Source organism: Cetorhinus maximus, chromosome 2 (genome assembly GCF_964194155.1).
Source record: "Cetorhinus maximus chromosome 2, sCetMax3.hap1.1, whole genome shotgun sequence".
Taxonomy (NCBI): domain Eukaryota; kingdom Metazoa; phylum Chordata; class Chondrichthyes; order Lamniformes; family Cetorhinidae; genus Cetorhinus; species Cetorhinus maximus.
In genome coordinates this window covers 121,884,320-121,901,526 of record NC_135880.1, presented here as the reverse complement: position 1 = coordinate 121,901,526, position 17,207 = coordinate 121,884,320, and positions in this window count along the sequence as shown.

Sequence of the window (17,207 nt, the reverse complement as noted above, 5' to 3'; positions counted from 1 at the left end):
CTATCACCCCCCGGAGAGGCTGCACTATCCCTCCCGGAGAGGCTGCACTATCCCTCCCGGAGAGGCTGCACTATCTTCCCCGGAGAGGCTGCACTATCCCTCCCGGAGAGGCTGCACTATCCTCCCCGGAGAGGCTGCACTATCCCCCCCTGGACATCCTGCACTATCCCCCCCCGGAGAGGCTGCACTATCCCCCCCCGGACATCCTGCACTATCCCCCCCCGGAGAGGCTGCACTATCCCCCCCCGGACATCCTGCACTATCCCCCCCGGAGAGGCTGCACTATCCCCCCCCGGAGAGGCTGCACTATCCCCCCCCCCGGACATCCTGCACTATCCTCCCCGGAGAGGCTGCACTATCCCCCCCCGGAGAGGCTGCACTATCCCTCTCCGGACATCCTGCACTATCCCCCCCCGGAGAGGCTGCACTATCCCCCCCGGAGAGGCTGCACTATCCCCCCCCGGACATCCTGCACTATCCCCCCCCCGGACATCCTGCACTATCCCCCCCCGGAGAGGCTGCACTATCCCCCCCCGGACATCCTGCACTATCCCCCCCCGGACATCCTGCACTATCCCCCCCCGGAGAGGCTGCACTATCCCCCCCCGGAGAGGCTGCACTATCCCCCCCCGGAGAGGCTGCACTATCCCTCCCGGAGAGGCTGCACTATCCCTCCCGGAGAGGCTGCACTATCCCCCCCCGGAGAGGCTGCACTATCCCTCCCGGAGAGGCTGCACTATCCCTCCCGGAGAGGCTGCACTATCTTCCCCGGAGAGGCTGCACTATCCCTCCCGGAGAGGCTGCACTATCCTCCCCGGAGAGGCTGCACTATCCCCCCCTGGACATCCTGCACTATCCCCCCCCGGAGAGGCTGCACTATCCCCCCCCGGACATCCTGCACTATCCCCCCCCGGAGAGGCTGCACTATCCCCCCCCGGACATCCTGCACTATCCCCCCCGGAGAGGCTGCACTATCCCCCCCCCGGACATCCTGCACTATCCCCCCCCCCCGGACATCCTGCACTATCCTCCCCGGAGAGGCTGCACTATCCCCCCCCGGAGAGGCTGCACTATCCCCCCCCGGACATCCTGCACTATCCCCCCGCCCCGGAGAGGCTGCACTATCCCTCTCCGGACATCCTGCACTATCCCCCCCCGGAGAGGCTGCACTATCCCCCCCGGAGAGGCTGCACTATCCCCCCCCCGGAGAGGCTGCACTATCCCCCCCGGAGAGGCTGCACTATCCCCCCCCCGGAGAGGCTGCACTATCCCCCCCGGAGAGGCTGCACTATCCCCCCCCGGACATCCTGCACTGTCTGTAGTAATTATGGTTTGGGTAAATGTTGGACCATGCCTTTAAGAATAATCCTGTGATATAAGATCACATGATCTGTGTAAACCAATATGTTAGCAACACGGTCTACCTCCTCATGTAGTGTAGAGATAGAGATGGAGTTGAAAGCACACGTGTAGTTGCTACTGGCTGTAATGAAAATAAACCTAATGGGCAGAATTTTCTGCCTGTCGCGTGAGCGGGCCTGATCCAATCTCTGGTGGGCGGAGAGCCAATCCCCGCCGGGGAAGCGGGCCACACCGCCATTTTACATGGGCGAGCCAATTAAGGCCCGCCCAGCGTGATGTCCGGCGGGAAATGCTATGCACCCCCTGTGTGGGTGGGGGGGTATTCCCTAAAAGCGAGAGTGCGCTCTTTCATGCATGCACACAAAAGACACACTCATCTCCCTGAGGCTAAGTGCAGCCTCAGGGAGGTCGCTTCACTTTGAAAAATATTAAAAATAGAGAAAAAAAAGTTCCCTAACATGTCCACCTCATGTGACATGGGACATATTCATAATTAACAGAATAACTTTATTAAAAGTTTTAAAACTCTGCATGAAACCTCATCCCACCTCTGGATGTGGTTTCATGTTTTCTCTATTTGCCGCCGGGGCTCCTGGCCTGCCCGCCAACCTTAAGGTTGGACGGGCAGGTCCTTTAATTGTTTAAATGATCCTGTCAATGGCCTCAATTGGCCATTGACAGGTCGGTGGGCCCACAGCTGATTTTGCTGCGCCCCCGGCTTCCTGAAAATTTAATTGTGGCACGTTGACGTCGGGGGTTCCGCCTGACATCATCCCGCGTCATTTTACGTGTCGGTGAGTGGGCCTCGCCCCCTGCTTGCCGACAGCAAAATTCTGCCCAATTTTTCCACTTGGAAAGTTGTCTGCAGATCAACTCTATTACAAATAGGTGACTTGGCCACACTACAACAAACTGGCAATGAGGGTAAGTCAGTATAAATCAAGAGAAATTGGAATTGGTGCTGTACCTCGCCCAGCGATTGTGAGTATCAATGTTTGTTTAAAATAACAGAAGATATACTCACCCAAAATGCCGCAATTTGGTAGAATCGATCCCTTTGAGCCAGCCACAGATGTTTGGTCTCAGTGTTAAAAACACCTCGCGCTCTTCTTTCAAATGAACGAAGTCACGAGGGAAGAGAAGAGGCGAGTGATCCTCTTGAGTGCTTGTGGGAGCAAAACCTACAGTTTGATTTGAAATTTCATGGCATCCAGTGCTCCACATTCAAAGAATTTTGGAGAATTGGTGGACCTCGTGAAGGGACATTTTCAACCCAAGCCCTCAGTCACGATGCAGAGGTTCCAATTCAATTCGTGAAATAGAGCGCCGGGTGAAACAATTGCATGCTACATGGCAAATTTGAAGCAACTAATGGAACATTGTGTGTTCGATGAGACTCTGAACGACATGCTCAGAGATGGTTTAGTGTGTGATGTGAAAGAAGGCACTATTTGGAGAACATTGCTGGCTAAAGTGAATCTGGATCTTAAGAAGATGCTAGAAATAGCGCTGGCCATGGAAAGCGCTGTAAGAGATTCACAAGCAATACAAGGGGTGCAAAATGGGCGCTGTACTACCAATTGGGTGAAAACAGTCAGCCGGAAGTGCCGTGAAAAAGCCAGACACCACTCCGAAGTGGGAAACAGCCCCCACTAACCGAAAAATAAGGAGAAATAATTTAGCAGCTAAAGAAGAACAACTTTAATTGATGTGGAACCAATCAGTCTTTTAGCGATTGGCAGTTTAATAAAGTAGAATGTTACTTTTGTCACAGAAGTGGACATACAATGAGACAGTGCAAAGAGAGATTTAAACAAGCTTGAAAACAACACAAGAAGCCCAGTGATATCTACAGTGTAGAAGAGCCTGAAACAACAAATTCTGACATCTATTCATTATTTAACATAAAAGTTGGGAAGACAGAGTCAATATTTGTTATAGTACAAGTGAATGGTAAATCAAATGAAAATGGAAATAGATACGGGAGCTCCCACTACTGAAACTGGAGAACACACTTTCAGATATTTAAATAATGGTGAACATCAATTAAATTTGGAATAAACATCTTCCAAGCTGAAAACATACCCAGGTGAAGAAATCCAAGTAAAAGGTATCACCACAGTAACTGTCCATTATAGAAACCAATTGGCACAGCTACCCGTGATGGCAGTAGTAGGTGAAGGGCCAAACCTTCTTGGGTGAGATTGGTTAAAGGAGCTTAAGTTAAACCGGTCCGAAATCTTCCAGTTGAGAGCAAGTGGGCTAACAGAGCTGCTTAAACAATATGCCACCATCTTCAAGGACGAACTGGGAAAAATCCAAGGCCTACAGGCCAAGATTTACGTGGACGCAGAAGCAACTCCACGTTTCATGAAAGCAAGACTGGTGCCATATGCCCTGAGAGAGAAGGTTGACACTGAGCTGAGATTGGGTGTCATAAAAGCAGTTCAGTTCTCAGAATGGGCAGCACCCATAGTCCCTGTCCTTAAGCTCGGTCAAAGCGTCCGAATTTATGGGGACTATAAACTAACGGTCAACAGAGCAGCCAAACTGGACAGGTACCCTATTCCAAAAATCGAAGAACTATATGCCAAGCTAGCAGGAGGGACAACGTATACAAAGCTTGACATGAGTCACGCATATCAGCAATTAGAGTTGGATGACGCCTCCTGGGAATTCATCACAATCAATAATCACAAAGGCTTGTACCAATATGCACGTTTGCCTTTCGGTGTTTCCTCAGCCTGTGCCATCTTTCAGAGGACGATGGAAAGCTTACTGCAGGGACTACATTAGGCTGTAGTCTACTTAGATGATGTGCTGATAACCGGATTCACTGAAAAGGAACATTTGGCTAACCTAAAGGAAGTCCTAAAATGCTTTTTACAAGCAGGAGTACGACTGAAAAAGGAAAGCTGCACTTTTCAAGTGAAGGAAGTAATCTATTTGGGCCACTAGGTAGACTCTCAAGGGTTACACCCAATTGAAGAAAAAGTTAAAGCAATAAGGGAGGCAACTGCACCCAAGAACGCCTCTGAACTTAAATCATTTTTAGGAATGATAAATTATTATGCTCCTCTGTATTCACTGCTAAGAAAGAACCAACATTGGTCTTGGGAGGCGCCCCAAAAAGAATCTTTCATGAAAGTGAAACAGCTGTTACACTCATCCAATCTGCTAGTGCATTATGACCAGACGAAAGACTTGGTGCTTACAAGAGATGTGTCCTCCTATGGAGTGGGAGCAATACTATCTCATAGAATGGACGATGGCACCAAATGGCCAATAGACTATTTATCCAGGACGCTTACCACAGCTGAAAAAGGATATTCTCAAATTGAAAAGGAAGGTCTGGCGATCATTTTTGGTGTAAATAAATTTCACTAATATGTGCATGGCTGGCATTTCACGATTGTATCAGACTACAAACCACTGTCGGGTTTGTTTAATGAGGAAAAGTCTATACCTCCCATAGCCTCGGCAATGATACAACAATGTGCCCTAATTTTAGTGGCTTATGGATTCACCTTTGTACATAGGCCAGGCATTCATATCGCAAATGCCAATGCCCTGAGCCACCTGCCCTTAGAAGAGAATGGCGAACACGTCCCAGTTCCACAGGAACTCGTTTAACTGTTAAATTTTCTACATTCCTTGTCAGAATGTGCCAGACAGATCCGATACTGGACGGGTCAGAACCCAGTCCTAACTCGAGTGCGAGACCAAGTGTTACATGGTTGGTTCCAGGAGCCAGCCTCCAATGAAATGAAACCATTCTTCAACCAAAGACCCGAAATGAGCAGTCAAGATGGTGTTCTATTGTGAGGTGCACGGGTAATAGTTCCTCCAAAGGGAAGGGAGCCAGAAATACACAGTGCCTATCCAGGGAACTCCCGAATGAAGACCATAGTGCTACCCATAGTGGACGGGGATGGATGGTGATATTGAAAATGTGATAAAGCACTGTGTGCAATGTCAGCAGCTGCAGAAGTTGCTGGTGGCAGCTCCATTGCACCCAGAGGAGTGGCCTGGTAGACCTTGGATGCGGTTACACATCGACTACCTTGGAACCTTCCTTGGAACCATGTTTCTACTGATTATAGATGCCCATTCCAAGTGGTTAGATGTTTATGAGGTGAAGTCACCAATGTCGGGCGCCACAATAGAGAAACTACGCCAGAGCTTTGCCATCCACGGACTACCAGAAGTAGTTGTATCCGATAACGGCACTGCATTCACGAGTACAGAGTTCCAACGATTGATCAGCCTCAATGGTATCACCCATGTGAAGACTGCATCATACCATCCATCATCAAACAGGCAGGTGGAAAGGGCAGTTCAAACTTTTAATGCAGGCATGAAGAAGTCAACAGGTGATTCGTTGGAGACCAAGCTCGCACGCTTTCTTTTTCACTGTAGAACCAGCCCCCACATGACAACAGGAGCAACACCTGCAGAATTGTTGATGAGACAATTAGGACAAGACTGAGCCTAATATTTCCAAATTTGGAGGGGAAGGTGGAGGAGAGTCAAGGAAACCAAAAAGCTGCCCATGACTTGCATAGTCGTGAGAGGCAGTTTACTGTTGAAAAAGCAGTATGTGTAAAGAATGTCGGTGGAGGACCGAAGTGGTTACTGGGTAAAGTAAGTTCAGTGGCCGGACCATTATCATACCCTGTGGAAGTGGAAGACTGGATCACCTTAAGCATGTGAATCATTTAAGAAACAGAGAGATACCACAACAAGATATGGTTCCACCTGTAACCATACTGAACCAGTGTTTCAGCATCTGTGGAGAGAAAGCATAGACTGGCAGTTACAGAGGTTTCTTAAGGAGGGCTATGCAACGTCAATTCATTGTTAATCATGGAAGAAGCCTACCTGGCCAGGTGCGCGCCACTTACATACAGTTGTAAAAGTGAACATTCTAACTTCTTGCTGGCGGGGAACTTAATTTGGAGGGGGAGCTTAATTCTGGTGAGCTGGCCTTTTAATGAGCATGCGTGACAGAAGGGCCTCCCGACATTGTGTGTTGGGAAGCTCGACCTGCCTTTAAAGCCTCGAGGACATAATTGCAAAAGCTCATCCCGCCGTTGGGAAACTGACTTTTGTCTCGCCCCAAATTTAGTTATTCCCACTCGCCAAGCTTCCCCCTGCTGGTGGGCCCAAAAAATTCCGCTCACAGTATCATACACCTATCTTTGATTGATATGAAAACAGAAGATGCTGGAAGATTGCAGCAGGTCTCACAGCATCTGTGGAGAGAGATACATAATTATTGTTTGGAGTCCGTGTGACTCTTTTATCTTTGACTGATGCTTGCTTTAAAGTGAGCTCAATTTTGTGATTGTGGCCAGAATTTTCACGTCGTCGTGCGGGGGCGGGCCCTGCACGCCAACGTGTAAAATGGCGCGTGGTGACGTTGGGCGAGCGTCCTGACATCGCCGCGTGCCATTGCGATATTTCAGTGGGCGGGAGCGCGATGATCTCCGATGTGCACCTGCCATCAATTAATGGGCCAGTTAAGGCCCTTGAGGCAGTAATTGATGCCAATTTTTCAGGGCCCGTGCAATCTTCAGGTCATCGTACGGGTGCAATGGGCAGGCGGGTAGGCCACATTTTTGTATACCTCATCCACGGGCGTGATAAGAGGGGTGAATGGGGTCGCGAGTGTTGTTTGTCAGACATTTAATGCTTAAACTTACTGCTACTTGCCTGTGGGAGCAGGAATACTTCAAAACTCTTCACAGCTGCTTGGACAGGAGTAACAGCCTTCAGGTCAGGACTCTGGAGTAAACATTATTTTTGGGGCCTTGCTGGTTTCAGGAAGCCTTCCCTTAGCCTGGGAATGGGAGTTGTGCTCTCCACTGGAGGGACCTCCTCTGAGGAGGAAGGGAGGGCCAGAAGGGGGAGGAGGCCAGGAGTCCACATTCAGCCTCCAGGGCAACCACCTTTGGGAGGAGAAGTGCAGGCAGAAGGGGCACAGGGCCAACAGGATGTCCAAGGCGGAAGTGGCCGCAGAAGATGCCACTATCCTTCTGCCAAGGTTTACAGGCAGCGAAGTAGCTACCTCAACATGTCTGAGGTGCAGTGTCGAAGGAGGCTCCATCTTTCAAGAGAGACAGTGACCTCCATTTGTCAGATGATAGACCCTGAGATCTGCACCAACTGTGTGGGTGGGCGCCCCATGCCAGTGGTGTTGAAGTTCATGGCTGCCCTCACCTTCTATGCCTCCGGCACTTTCCAGGGGTCGGTAGGGGATCTTTGCGGAGTCTCCCAATCAGCTGTCCACACTTGTGTCAAGCAAGTGACAGACGCTCTATTCAGGCGTGCATTGACTTTCATCCACTACCGCTGCAACGAGGCCAGCCAGACAGAGCGAACCAGAGGCTGCGCAGCAATTGCTGGCTTCCCCTGTGCCCAGGGTGCAATCGACTGCACACATGTAACCTAAAGGCGCCAGTGGGTGAGCCCAGTGTCTTCGTCAACAGGATGGGATTCCTTGCTACGTGCAGATAGTGTGTGATCACACAATGCAGATTCTGCAAGTCTGTGCAAGGTACCCAGGCAGCACCCACGACGGCTGCATCCTTAGACACTCTCAGGTGCCGGGGCTCTTCAGTGCTCCAGCCTGGCTGGATGGATGGCTGCTGGGTGACAAGGGCTACCCCATCAAAAGGTGGCTCATGACACCTCTCCGCCATCCAAGAACAGAGGCCGAGCAGTGGTACAATAGGAGCCACGCCTCCACAGGGGCTGTGATAGAGAGAACCATCGGTCTTCTCAAGATGTGCTTCTGATGCCTGGACCGTTCAGGGGGTGCACTCCAGTAACCCCCAGATCATGTGTCGCTGATAGTAGTTGCATGCTGCGCTCTCCACAATCTGGCGCTGGACAGGGGGGACACAGTGGAGGAAGAAGATGTTGATGCAGATGCTCCAGATGCACACGATGAGTCCAGTAGTGAGTCTGAGGATGAGCACGCACAGGAGAACACCGAGGGGGTAGACGCTGACCCGGGCAACCTCCAGGGAAGCAGGGACACCCAGGAGGCTTTAATCCAACGAACCATCAGCTAGTCCACCACAGATGGACTTCCAACACAAGCCAGGGCTGCAGGCTCCATACTCAATACCTGAGAGCAACATCTGCCTGGTTAGGAACATTAACTATGTGCCTTGTCAATAAAGCTCAATGACATACAAGTCACTCAAAATGTCATGGTTTCCTGTCCACCTGCAGAAGTACGGAATCACCCTGAGCCATGTTCACATATAAACATTTAATGAATTAACAAAATAAAGCAGAAAAGTAACTGAATGCAAAGGTGTTCAGCATCACACCAACTTGTCATCAACTCATAGCGGGCAACATAAAACCACTAGTGAGAAACCCGTGGTGTGCCTAAAGTGCCTTAAGTTTACGTTTTCGGGTGCTACGTCTTGGTGCTCCCACTTTGCTGGCACTGGCATCTGAGACAGCCTGCTCACTCTGCTGTCCTGTTGGCCTCAATGACCTTGGCGGGCGTCCTCTGGTGCGTGGAGCCTTTGATGGCCACGCCTGGGAGGGAGCGGTCAGTTCCATGGCTGGCATCTCCCCAGTCGGCGCAATCTTATCGGCTATCACGGTCACTGGCAGAGGGGCGGAGGAGCTGCTACCCTCATCCGGGTGGAGCACGCTGAGAGGAGCCAGCAGAGACGACAGAAGCATAGAAACATAGAAAATAGGAGCAGGAGTAGGCCATTCGGCCCTTCAAGCCTGCTCTGCCATTCACTATGATCATGGCTGATCATCCAGCTCAAGAACCTGCTCCCGCTTTCTCCCCATATTCTTTGATCCTTTTTGCCCCAAGCGCTATATCTAACTCCTTCTTGAAAACACACAACGTTTGGGTCTCAACTACTTTCTCTGGTAGCAAATTCCACAGGCTCACCATTCTCTGGGTGAAGAAATTTCTCCTCATCTCAGTCCAAAATGGTCTGCCCCATATCCTCAGACTGTGGCCCCTGGTTCTGGACTCCTCCACCATCAGGAACATCCTTCCTGCATCTACCCTGTCTAGTCCTGTTAGAATTTTATAGGTTTCTATGAGATCCCCTCCTCATGCTTCTGAACTCCAGCAAGTATAATCCTAACCGACTCAATCTCTCTTCATATGTCAGTCCCGCCATCCCAGGAATCAGTCTGATAAACCTTCACTGCACTCTCTCTATAGCAAGAACATCCTTCCTCAGATAAGGAGACCAAAACTTCACACAATATTCCAGGCGTGGCCTCACCAAGGCAGCTCCTGCGCCGATGTGAGGTCGGTTTGGATTGAGCACTGAGTTGGGATACTTGTTCAATCCATCTCCAACACTGGCACTGACCAGCTGAGGCTAATGCTGCTGTGAGGGCTTGCAGGTCCGAGCGCAACCCTAGGAGACCCTGATTGGTCTCCTGGAGGAGCCTCTCCACGAGAGTTGCCACACTCTCCATGGAGGAAGCTTGGCACACAGCCATGAAACTCATTGTATCGGTGATGCTCCACATAGACTCCTCCAGCACGGAGACCGAGCCAAGCATTGCCTCATGTATCTCCGCCAGATCCTCCCGCATACACTGCTGGACTTCCAGCGTCTGCTGCCTCACGGATGACTCCAGAGGCACATCATCAGCCACCAACTGAGTATGTGCCTGGTCCCCTGCAGTCCTCCGACTACCGGCACCATAGGCACTCTCTGGCTCCGCCTGCGCCTCAAGCGAGTGTGAAGTGCCCTCACCGCTGTGCCCCGGGACACTTGCTGACAATCTAATTTCCATTGAGGTGCTAGTATCTGCGCTGGTGCCTGTATGGCAGAGATGGTGTGACGCTGGTGAGTCCATTTGTTCTGGGCCCTCAGGTGTGAGAGGTGTCCCCTCTGCCTCCTCCGGTGATGCTGAAAGGAAGAACAAGGATATTTGATTAGTTCAAGTAGAGACAATGTCAATGTGCATGCCTGGCCCCTGGATCTGTATGCGCTCATCCTTCCCTAATAAATGGTCAACCCATGTTGGAAGCTTCAATCACTGAACATTCAACAGTGGGATGGCTGCTGGGACACACATGGTGACCTCAGTGCACAGCAATCTTACCTCCCCTTGGCACTCCAGCCTCACCACCACTGGTCGACCTGGGCACATGGCGCATCTCCAGCTCCATCGCCTCCTGCCCGTATCTGGTGATTACGCCTCCGCCAGTCCGCATCCACCAGTCTGCATCTGCTTGGCAGCATTGTGTGCTGTCTTCTCCTGAAAAGGAGAGAGGAGTATTGATTAGTCCACCCTGTACCTGGATTCCCATCGCATCCCTGCCACCCCCACCAGAGTGGGACATTGCAGGGCTCCAGTGCTTTATCAGCCCGCAGCTGCCGCACACTCACACCAAGAAGCCGGGGGTTAACCCCCTTTGCCCACATGCTGCCTCCATCACATTTGGCACCACACAGTCTAATCTTGCAAAGCAAGGATGCACAAGCATGTGGAACGCAAAGATCAGCAGATGGATGGGTGCTCCGCCACCTGGAAGCTCCCCTCCCAGCACGTCAGCAGCCTGACTTTGACATGTTTTACAGCTCCAGCATTGCCCCTAGGTGCAGATTCTTGAGGTAGCCCCCAAAACAGTACTCTGGGCGTCAGTCTATCACATGCTGCGGGTGCAGAACCCATCTCAGCACAACTCAGGGTGAACTAGGCATGGGTAATATCTGCTGGCCCACCCAGCGAGGGAAACTTGCCGTGAAGGATTCAATGCTGTAACTGCACTCAAAGTTGGGGGTGGGGGGCAGGGGGGAAAGCCTATCTGCTGTGTTGTGACCTCTGCCAACATGGAACTCGCCCTTCCTGAGCACAAGAGGTCGTTGAAACGCTTGCAGCACTGGACCCACGTGCGTCGCACCACATCATGGGAGCTGACTGTCTCTGCCACCTCCTCCCAGGCACGTTTGGTCAGGTGGGGGGGCTTCCACCTCCCATCCCTCGGAACGAGGACCTCCCGCCGTGCTGCCACCTCCTCGAGAAGAGCAGCTAGGCACTCATCAGAAAACCGAGGGACACAGTTCCCTGCTGCCCTACCCTCCTGCCTGGCCTGCTCTCCAGCAGCGCTCTGGGGAGCCCTTCCACTGGCCATGATGAGCAGACTTTGCAAGGCTGCCAGCGCGCTATCCAAACAGGCCGCCGGGTCGCCATTGGACCCAGTGCTCATTACAGTCCCACCGCCGCACGCCCACTCCCGCTGTCCTCGAGAGCCGCGATTCGCGCTGGGCGGGCTTTAATTGGCCCGCCCACGTAAAATGGCAGCGCAGAACCCATTGTGGGTGGTGATCAGATCCACGCCTGCCGGCGCCTGTTCCCGAATGTCCTGCCTGACTGGGAGAAAATTCTCCCTCATGGGATCAGAGAATTTATGGCAGTATCTTATTGGAATGTTAGTCACCGAGTAGAAATATAGTCAGACCAGATGCTGATGAATATTTTGTGATAATTTGTATAAAACCTCTGCATCATCAAGCATATAGTTTGATGACAGATGTACGATCGATTAAATTAGGTGTAAAGCAAATAACAAAAAAAGTTATTATCTGCTTTTATTCATCAGGAGAAAGAGATGAAATACAATTAACGAAAGAAGTGGGCGAGAAATTGAGTTAATTAATTCCTGTTTTTTGGGCAGCATGAATGCCCTTAGAGTTTCAAAATGGCCCCTGCATCTGATGCAAACATATTTTGGTGAATTGTGCCAGATGCCAATTTAGAGCAGGCAATAGCACGTCCACTGGAAGTATGCAGAGCAGGCAGATAATGATGTCAGTCAGTGTGCAACATTGATTTGATGTGTAATTCTCAAGTTCAGCTCTCCAGCCTACGCTCTTTCTTAATCTTGCACAGCTGAACAGGCATTCAGTAACAGGAAGAACCGTCCCCTGAACTCCCCCACCAGAGCTATTTAAAGGAATCAAGTACCACTTCCAGGTTTGTTGCTTGTTGATTTATTTTGGTTGTTGCTACAATTCTACATTCTGCTGCTTTCCCTATCTGTTTCAAGTTGAAAAAGTCAACAGGCTGTGTTGTGGTTGGTGCTGAAGTGCTTTTTGCTTATTCCATGGCTTCTGCACGAACCAGTTTTGTCCTAAACATGGGTGCACTAGTATCCATTTCCCTTGGAGTACAGCATGACTTGGAGAATGAACAGAGGCCATGTAGAGCAAGACAAACAGCTGGGAGAGTGGGGAGAAGGGGTAAAAGGACTTGGTGTGCTGATCCCATCTCTAATCTGTCCCCTAATGTACAAACAATGCAGCAACATCTGAGGTGGTGGCTGTGTGTGTGTGAAGTGAACTGTGAACTGATGGTGCTATTCATCATCACTGTCTTCTTGCTGTTTCTCCACTGCCTGCTAGATCACACCTTGTGCGGGGGGGTGGGGGGTGCATGAAATGAAATGCATGTTTAAGCCATCTGCAGCTTTTAAAGAATGTTGGTTGAGGGTGGAGTGTGAGGAAGAGGATTAGTTATGAGGATACTGTCATCTTCAATAGTTTCAGCCCTGCAGCTGGCCACAGCTACAGCAATGGGCGTCCTGATAATGACCAACACTGTTTCCTGCATGTGGCTCAGGACATGCAGGTGTACCTGTCACCCCCTGGTTAGCTCCTGCTACTTCCAGTTGTACACCAACATTCCCTGTAAGAGAGAGAAATGTGTCGTGAGCGGGGTGCAATCTGTTTGGCTGATGTGGTAACCATGGTTGAATAGCTGGCAGTCTGTGCAAGCTTTGAGATATGGGGATGATGCTTGCAGTAGAGTTAAGTGTGTGAAGGTGAGGTGAAGCACATGAATGTTAGGTATGAGCACTGATTGATGGAGATTGTTGACAGATGACTGATGGGGGTTTGGTGATTTAGCAGTGTCAGAGAGTAGTGGTGCATTGGTAGGATATGGTCTTTGAAGATCTATTCATTGACCTTGACCACTTGTGTGAGCTCATTCAACTTTTTGTGACACTGCATCCAGGTTCTCGGGACTTGACTCCTGGCATTGACCTCTATGGCTGTTTGCTCCCACTGCCTTTTGACTGGATGCCCTCCTTCCCCTTGCAGATGTAACACATTAATCCACCTATCCACTCGCGCCACCCACTCCCGCTGCACCCACAAAGACCTTCAGTGAAGCATGTGAAAACCTTGGAGCCCAGTCTCCTATTATGTCCTTCCTCTGTCTACCCAGGTCTGATTCTCTTCAACCACAGCTCCTGACGCCTGTTCCAGCCACACAATACACCTCCCCTTTTTAAACTTTGCAGACTAGATTTAAGTGGTCCTGGCCATTCCTGATATTGGCAGCCTGCTGATGCATCTAGCCAATGAAGAGCACAGTTAGTGCTGGATGCAAGTTACAATTATTGAAATGAGTAGGCAACGTGAATAAGGCATGTTGCCTGCATTGCAATCAATGGACTTGGGTTAATCGTGCATCACAATGTCACAGCCATTTTCAGGAGCTATCCAACTTAGCCCCCACTGTTTCCACGCAGTGGGTGGAAGGGATATTGCTATGACCTCTGTAGAGACTGCTAACTTTTAAAGAGAATTCCGAACTATTCGATAAGATTTTACATTTTACAACTTTTACTGTGACAAATGCAAAAAAGAACACTATTAACTAAACACTATGGGCAATATTTTTCAAATGACGGAGTTTCCTGCCCCGCCACTTGAAGAGTCAGTGGGGAATGCAACTCTGCTGATACCGGCTGCCCTGCAGCCATTTAACATTCCATGGCGTTAATTGGCTTGAGACAGGAATTCCACCCCACATCCTGGAGGAAGTCCTGCCTCAGAGAGCTGCCGGCTAATATGATTGGCCAGCAGCTCAGTAGTCTCAGCAGCGCCAGTAGCGTAGTGGCCAGGACTGGGACTACAAGCAGTTCCCAGACTCTAAGTGCCAGAGTTCAGGACCAAGTGAGTGCAGGTAGTCTCATGGCAGGGAGGTGAGGTGAGGCCTGAAGGGGGTGGCAAGAGGAATGTGAGGGTCTTGATGAGAGGCTGGAGGTGGGAGGGGGGAGGAGCACCCACAGAAGGCAGACCTTCAGGGGTAGGGGGGGTGCCCGATGTGGAAAGGAGGCAGATGAAGGAGGTGCCCCTCCCAATTCCTGCCTGAAGCCTAAGCAGGGTGACTTGCCTGGCCTGCCCCTTGCTCCTGAACTCCTCCCATTAGCCAGAAAATTGAGACTGGATGGGTAACAGCCCTGAAGTGGTCATTAGTTGCCCAGTTATGGGCCTCAACTGGGGCAAGGGCAGGCTGGCTGGCCTAGGCTTTGTCCGTCCCACTGTAAAATTGTGTAGACGTTTGGTGGGAGGATGGTGGGATGGCAATCCAGGGAATTTTATGGGCCCTCCTACCTCCAGCCTGCAGACTTGTTGGCGGGGGAACGTAAAATTCAGCCCTATTTTCTTTCCATAGGCATGTTATACTTTGCCGAACAAAATTTGCCCCTTTCTACTTTTAATGACAACCGAAACCCCCAATTTTGTTACATTACTCAGTTTCTTTAGTAGACATCCAGTTCTTCTGGAACCAATCCAAAGAATAGCTCCCAAGAGTTTTATTTCTGTTCTTTTCCTTCCCCAATACCATCTTCTACAGTGAGAATTTTCCTAGGGATTCCCCCTCTGGCTCCAACTAGGTAAACACTCAAGCCTTGTTTAACTCCTCACAAATTCAGTCTTCAAAGGGAGTGCGATCTCCCATCTGCATTCTGCATGGTGAATGATAGGGTCAGAATGATAAGGTGCAAGCCTGGTTGATTCTATTTCTTTTGCTCTCTTCCTTTCAGTTGGCAGAGACCCCATAAGACAAAACTGCAACTGCTGTCAGTCTGTGATTTTTCTTATTCATTAAAGGGATGTTGGCTTCGCTGGCTAGGCCAGCATTTATTGCCCATCCCTAATTGCCCTTGAGAAGGTGGTGGTAAGCTACCTTCTTGAACTGCTGCAGTCCATGTGGTGTAGGCACACCCACAGTGCTGTTAGGAAGAGAGTTCCAGGATTTTGACCCAGCGACAGTGAAGGAGTGGTGATATATTTCCAAGTCAGGGTGGTGTGTGGCTTGGAGGAGAACTTCCAGATGGTGGTGTTCCAATGTATCTGCTACCCTTGTCCTTCTAGATGGTAGTGACCGGGGGTTTGGAAGGTACTGTCTAAGGAGCCTTGGTAAGTTTCTGCAGTGCATATTGTAGATGGCACGCACTGCTGCTACTGTGTGTCAGTGTCAGAGGGAGTGAATGTTTGTGGAAGGGGTGCCAATAAAGTGGGCTGCTTTGTCCTGGATGGTGTCAAGTTTCTTGAATGTTGTTGGAGCTGCACTCATCCAAAGTGGAGAGCATTCCATCACACTCCGGATTTGTGCCATGCAGATAGTGGACAGGCTTTGGGGAGTCAGGAGGTGAGTTACTCACCTCAGGATTCCTAGCCTCTGACCTGCTCTTGTAGCCACAGTTTTTATATGGCTAATCCAGTTTCTGGTCAATGGTAACCTCCAGGATATTGATAGTGGGGGATTCAGCAATGGAATTAAATGTTAAGTGGTGATGGTTAAATTCTCTCTTGTTGGAGATGGTCATTGCCTGGCACTTGTGTGGCACAAATGTTACTTGCCATTTATCAGCCCAAACCTGGATATTGTCCAGGTCTTGCTACGTTTAGACATGGAATGCTTCAGTATCTGAGGAGTCGCGAATGGTGCTAAACATTGTGCAATCATCAGCGAACATCCCCACTTCTGACCTTATGATGGAAGGAAGGTCATTGATGAAAAAGCTGAAGATGGTTGGGCCTAGGACACTAACCTGAGGAACTCCTACAGTGATGTCCTGGAGCTGAGATGACTGACCTCCAACAACCACAACCATCTTCCTTTGTGCTAGGTATGACTCCAACCAGTGAAGAATTTTTTCCCTTGATTCCCATTGACCCAGTTTTGCTAGGGTGCCTTGATACCACACGCAGTCAAATGTGCCCTTGATGTCAAAGACGGTCACTCTCACCTCACCTCTGGAATTCAGCTCTTTTGTCCATGTTTGAACCAAGGCTGTCATAAAGTCAGGAGCTGAGTGGTCCTGGCGGAACCCAAACTGGGCGTCAGTGAGCAGGTTATTGCTAAGCAAATGCCGCTTGATACCACTGTTAATGACCCCTTCCATCATTTTACTGATGATGGAGAGTAGACTGATGGGGCGATAATTGGCTGGGTCGGATTTATCCTGCTTTTTGCGTACAGGACATACCTGGGCAATTTTCTACGTTGCTGGGTAGATGCCAGTGTTGTAGCTGTACTGGATCAGCTTGGCTAGGGGCACGGCAAGTTCTGGAGCACAAGTCTTCAGCACTATTGATGGAATATTGTCATGGCACATAGCCTTTGCAGTATCCAGTGTCTTCAGCTGTTTCTTGATATCACACGGAGTGAATCGAATTGGCTGAAGACTGGCATCTGTGACACTGGGGACCTCCGGTGGAGGCTGAGATGGATCATCCACTCCACATTTCTGGCTGAAGATTGTAACAAGTGCTTCAGCCTTATCTTTTGCATTGATATGCTGAGCTCCCCCATCATTGAGGATGGGGATTTTGTGGAGCCTCCTCCTCCAGCGAGTTGTTTAATTGCCCACTACCATTCACGATTGGATGTGGCAGGACTGCAGAGCTTAGATCTGATCTGTTGGTTGTGGAATCTCTTAGCTCTATCTATCACTTGCTGCTTGTGCTGTTTGGTACACAAGTAGTCCTGTGTTGTAGCTTCACCAGGTTGACGCCTCATTGTTAGGTATG